A 6,185-nucleotide genomic window follows, 5' to 3' on the forward strand; every position below is an offset into this window, starting at 1 on the left:
ACTCAAACTCACGTCCATCAAGTCGGTGATGTCATCCAGCAATCTCATTCTCTATCGTCCCCTTCTCCTCCTGCCCCATTAACAATCAAATAAGTTTTATACCAGAGCAAACAAACCTTAGATGGATATCCAATAGTATATGCTTCCCAAAGGGAATAGAAACTCTATTCATAAAAATTGACAAAGTCCATTTTTTGAAAAGCCATCAGTCATCACTCCAGGAATGGACTAAAGATCTAAAAGTTTTCTTTTATCATTAAAATTTGTTATCATTTGACTCGGAACCAAGTGCATTCACTCATTCGATACTCACTTAGCAAAGTTTTATCCACTGCCTCTAAGGAAATGTGTGTGTGTGCTTAGTTATTCAGTCGAATCTGACTCTTTGAAACCCAATGGACTTAGCCTGCCAGATTCCTCTGTCCATGGAATTCTTCGGGCAAGAATACTGGAGAGGATTGCCATGCCCTCCTCGAGGGGATCTTCCCGTCCTAGGAATTGAACCCAGGTCTCCCGCATTATAGGTGGATTCTTTACCATCTGAGCCACCAGGGAAGCCGAGGGTGGGTGGGTAGTGGTGCCTAAAACATGGCCCTTGCTTTCAAGGAGCGTCCAGTCTTGTAACAGACGGGTGCTCAGCTGGTAAGAACAATAGTTCTCAGGGACCGATTCAAAAATGAAAGCATCTAAAATGCTTATGATCCAGTTTTGGTGATAAAATTAATGACACGTAAGTGTAAATTTTAGTTTTAAACACGTAATGATTGATTTATCCAAGTGACAGATTACAGAAGCTCTCAGTGAAAGAGTCACCTTCGAAGCTGTTAATTTGTTCCAAAAGAATGCAAATCCGGACATTATCTACAGGAGGGAATTTTTCTCTTATTACCTCATGGTTAGAGTTTGAATTTTGGCCAAGGGATAACACTGCCTAACTCGATTGCCTCCCTTAATTATCAGCTCAAACGTCTTCTGTTTCAAGTACTCAGTCTGTCTTCAAAGAGCAAAGTTATACCCGTATTTAAGAAATTCAAAAGAACGTGCATCAATTTCTGAATGGAGTTTCTAACGCATTTCAAAGATGCTTTAAGCAATAGCAGTGTCATTATAATAAATGATTACTTTGAAGAAGAGAACATTCATTTGGAAGGGTAAATGCTGGTCCAACAGATTTTAAATGAATGTTCACACTTGATACTCATGGCTTGAATAAACTTGAGAGAACCAACATGAAAGGCGTGAATAATTACTCTTAAGAGTGCAGAGGAGACAAAAGCTCAAGAATCAGAGACAACAGAGATGGCCCAGGAGGAAGGTGACATGTACGTAAGATTGACAACGTTTGGATAGAATCAAAGGTCTGAACTTGCTGTTATGGCTTTATTTGAATAAAACGTGAGTTTGTTGAGTGGCAAGTTAGAAGCAGAGCTTAGAATTTACCCTGTTAAACTGGACTGTCCTAATAGAGACTAGTATGGGATTTTCTTTTCTGGATTTTTCAATGGAAGGATAGCAGTCATTCCTGGATTGCTTAACCACAACCCCTCTTGGTGGCAGACAGGAACCAGGTGACCTCAGGAAGACCTGGACCTTGTTCTACCCCAGGCCATCCTAGGCCTCTGGCCTGCTGGCCTACTTTGCAGATTTGGGAATTGCCAGGCCCCACAAGTGTGGGAGCCAATTCCTTAAACTAAGTCTCTCTGTACACACACACACACACAATTGGTTCTGTTTCTCTAGAGAACCCTGAATAACAGAGTCCATCACAGAAATTGAGGAAATGTTTTACAAGGTAATCAGCTAAAAGAGAAATGGCAGTATTTTTTTTTTTAACATGAAGAGACTTGAATAAAAATAAAAGCATTGCATACCACAGAGTAACAGGAAGTCTTTTGCCCAAATATAACAAGCAAGTCAGAAAAACCCCACTCATCATATTGGTACCCAAAGCACTGGGCATCGCTGAAGAATATCTGTGACCTTTTCTGGGCTTTTGGAAGCAACCACCAGCCGAGTTTCCCACCAGCTCTTTCCCACTCCCTCTCACTCCAAACTCACATCGCATGTTAACCGAAGCAGAGCTCCTCAGGCTGGAATGTGCCCTGGAATATCTTGAGGGCGAGGCTGCAGATCCTGATCCAGGAGGTCTGGATGGAGCCTGAGCGTCTGTGTTTCTAACAAGCTCCCAGGTGATGCCAAGGCTGCTGGTCCTAGGACAAGGCTCTAGATCTATCCATCTCAAATGTGACTCACCTGCGGGTCTTGTTAGAAAAGCAGAATCTTACCCTCTCCCCACCCTCTGCCCTGACTTGCTGACTCAGAACCTATGTCCTCACCAGATACCCAGGTGGTGGCAGACATGCTCAGTTTGGGGACCACTTCCTGGCACATCTACTTCCTCCAGGCTGGGGCCCCATCCACCCTCCCTGGAGGGTCAATTTCTCTCTCGCAGCTCCTTAGCCTTGGCCTATGAACTTGGTTACTCTTCTCTCCTTTCAGGTAATAACCCTCTACCTGACCCGTTCCCTCCTCAACCACTTGACTCTCTTCTCTTACACGGGCAAAATTCAAGTGTTCTTTCCTTGCTGTCTCCTCCCTCCATCACCCACCCCTGTCCTTACTTCTTCATCTCATGCTCTTCTGTACATGTGTGTGGCAGACAGAAATTGACTGTAATCATTTAAATTGGGAATAACCAATTAACATTTAACCCATTCGATGCAACTACTCTCAACTGGTTTTGTGTGTGTGCCAAGTCGCTTCAGTCGTGTCTGACTCTTTGCGACCCCATGGACTTCAGCCAGGGAGAATCCTCCATCCGTGGGATTCTCCAGGCAAGAATACTGGAGTGGGTTGCCATTTCCTACTCCAGGGGATCTTCCTGACCCAGGGAACAAACCTGCCTCTCTTGTCTCCCGCATTGACAGGTGGGTTCTTTACCACTAGCACCACCTGGGAAGCCCCCATTTGGTTTTGATCAATTCAAAACTCTTTCAAAGGTGTATTGGAAGGCTCGATGTCTTCGTTTCTGTGTGACTGACTCACTTTGGCAGGGGATATGGAACCTTGCCTCTCTTACTCTTGGAAAAGAGGATTTACTTAAACTGCTGACCTGACCCTTCACACTGTTGCCTAATCCACTTCAGTGCATTCTTCTCACTTTCAAGTGGAGACCAAGTTTCCAAAAGTGGCTGCTGGACCTTCTGCTAGGCTCTCCCCTTCATCTTTCATAGAATGGCAACACCAAGTTCTCAGGGGTTTTGAAGGACACAGGCCGTTCCCCGCTTCTGGGACCTCACTCAGCCTTTGGGCACCACTCCCTCTTCACCTGGTTGCCTTCTGCGTGCCCTTGAAAGCTTGTTCAGTCACTCAATCGTGTCTGACTCTTTGCAACACCATAGACTGCAGCACACCAGGCTTCCCTGTCTTTCACTGTCTCCTGGAGTTTGCTTAGACTCATGTCCATTGAAGCAGTGATGCCATCCAACCATCTCATCCTCTGTCACCCCTTCTCCTCCTGCCTTCAGTCTATCCTAGCATCAGGGTCTTTTCCAGTGAGTTGGCTCTTCCCATCAGATGGCCAAATTATTGGAGCTCCAACCTCAGCATCAGTCCTTCCAATGAATATTCAGGGTTGATTTCCTTTAGGATGGACTGGTTTGCTCTTACTCTCCAAGGGAGCTCAGCTCAGTCAATTTCTTTTAGGTTGCTTTCACTGCCTCCCACCCGGCCACCCACCCCAGAGCTCCAGTAATAACCCTTAATGCCTCTAATATACATCATACGGCTCACTTTCGGTGCTTGGTCAGTACCTGTTAGGGGAAAGAAGAAAGGGAAACATTTGTACTTAATCCTTGAGTGGAGTTGCCTCAAGTGAAAGTGAAAGTGAAGTTGCTCAGTCGTGTCCAACTCTTTGCAACCCCATGGACTGTAGCCTACCGGGCTCCTCCGTCCATGGGATTTTTCAGGCAAGAATACTAGGATGGGTTACCATTTCCTTCTCCAGGAGATCTTCCCAGCCCAGGGTTTGAACCAGGGTCTCCCGCATTGTTGGCAGACGCTTTACCGTCTGAGCCACCAGGGAAGTCTCTAGTTGTCTCAAGGAACCCAAATTCAAAGGCAAGAAGAGCACTGTACTGCTCACAATGAAATGGACCTGTAAGAACCATCCATTTTGAAGCAGAAATGAAAGACTACAAAAAGGAATGAAGATCAGAAGAGCAATAAGATAAAAGAGCAATACCATAGGTGTATATGGCTTTATGATTTATAAAGTATCATTAGAATTATTAGTTTTTACAGCCCAGTGAGGTGGGTACTTGTATATTCACTGTACAGATAAGGAAGCTCAGACTTGGAGCTGTATCTGCTTTATGCCCAAGGCCCCTAGGTAAAAACTGACAGATCTTCTGGCTCTCAGTTTAGCGTGGACCCAACCCACCCCACCCCTTGCCCATTTCACAGCTTGCCTAGGAGAAGACAAACAGAAGATATTAATAAAAATTCACTTTTAAAATTCTATATACTCACTGCTCTATTTTTAAAATATACCTCTTTTAAATTATACTATGCTAATGAGCTCTACTATTTCCAGACAGTAATCTGTTATTGGGTGTTACTTGCTTAATTTAGACTCCACTACTAAATCTTAATTTAGATTCATTCCTGCTAATAACATCGACAGAAGTCTGTGTGTCCCACCATTCATTGCAACAAATTTCAGAGTCTAAATGTGTTATATTCATTCCATTACATGGATGGGACACTACTCTCAGAAAATTCTTGTTTAGCACTTCATTTTTAGGCTAAAAATGAAGACTTTTTTTATTAGCATTTGCATGTAAACATGTTTACCTAAGGTCTGTGTTAGAATAACTCCTTGAAAGGATAAGGGATTGTCATAAATTGCTTTTTAAAAGTGGAGCTGGCAGTCTCCAGTGCATATTTACTGTTTTCTCTTTGCACCGAAATGGGTGCTAAGTCACTTCAGTAACATCTGACTCTTTGTGACCCCTGGATTGTAGCCTTCCAGGCTCCTCCATCCATGGACTCCTCCAGGCAACAATATTGGAGTGGATAGCCATTCCCTTCTCCAGGGGATCTTCCTGACCCAGGGACTGAACCCCAGCCTTTGGCATCTCCTGTATTGGCAGTCAGGTTCTTTACCACTAGCGCCACCTGGGAAGCCCTAAGTGGGTAATGATAGTGAAAGTCGCTCAGTCATGTCCAACTCCTTTCCACTCCATGGACTATACATACAATCCATGGAATTCTCCAGGCCAGAATAATAGAGTGAGTAGCCTTTTCCTCCTCCAGGGGATCTTCCGAACCCAGGGATAGAACACAGATCTCCCTCATTGCAGGCATATTCTTTACCAGCTAAGGAAGTGGGTAATAGCTGTATCCTCACTGGAAAAGACTCTGATGCTGGGAAAGGTTGGGGGCGGGAGGAGAAGGGGACGACAGAGAATGAGATGGCTGGATGGCATCACCGACTCTGTGGACATGAGTTTGAGTGAACTCTGGGAGTTGGTGATGGACAGGGAGGCCTGGCGTGCTGTGATTCATGGGGTCGCGGAGAGTCGGACACGACTGAGCAACTGAACTGAACTGAACTTGGAGACATTCAATATTACTAAACAGCTAGTATGTACCAGATAACCAGGTAGCTGCCAATAATATAAAACCCTGTACATACTGTGAAAATGCTAACATACCTGGGGGAGAGAGACATAGTCCAATCTGTGGGGACAGAAGAACAGTTAAATCAACAAGTACAAAACACGGTTTTTGGTGCCAGGAATGTGGCCTGGTGAGGAGAATGGGGTCGCACACATCCCTGCTCAGTCCTCTTTCCAAGCACACTTTCCACCTTCCCACTGTCCCCTAATTCCTGTGCCGGGGTCGCCCGTTTGATAGCATGGAGCTATGTCGGAGACTCTGGCTCTGGTTCCACTGACACACATGATTGTGATTTTGTCTTCTTGCTCGATTCCTACTTCTCTTGCTCAGATCCTGCAAGATCCCTGACAAGTTAGCCTTTATTCGCTTAAGCTGAAAACTGTGCAAAGACGAACATCTGCAGTTAAAGTCGGACAATATTACTTTCTTTTCAGTCTAATCCCCTTTTGCTCCTCTCCCCAAATGTATGACAGTGCTCAGGAAAGCTCACTGCATGAACTACA

Source organism: Moschus berezovskii, chromosome 13 (assembly GCF_049115385.1).
Source record: "Moschus berezovskii isolate FMDL1 chromosome 13, NW_MosBer_1.0, whole genome shotgun sequence".
Taxonomy (NCBI): domain Eukaryota; kingdom Metazoa; phylum Chordata; class Mammalia; order Artiodactyla; family Moschidae; genus Moschus; species Moschus berezovskii.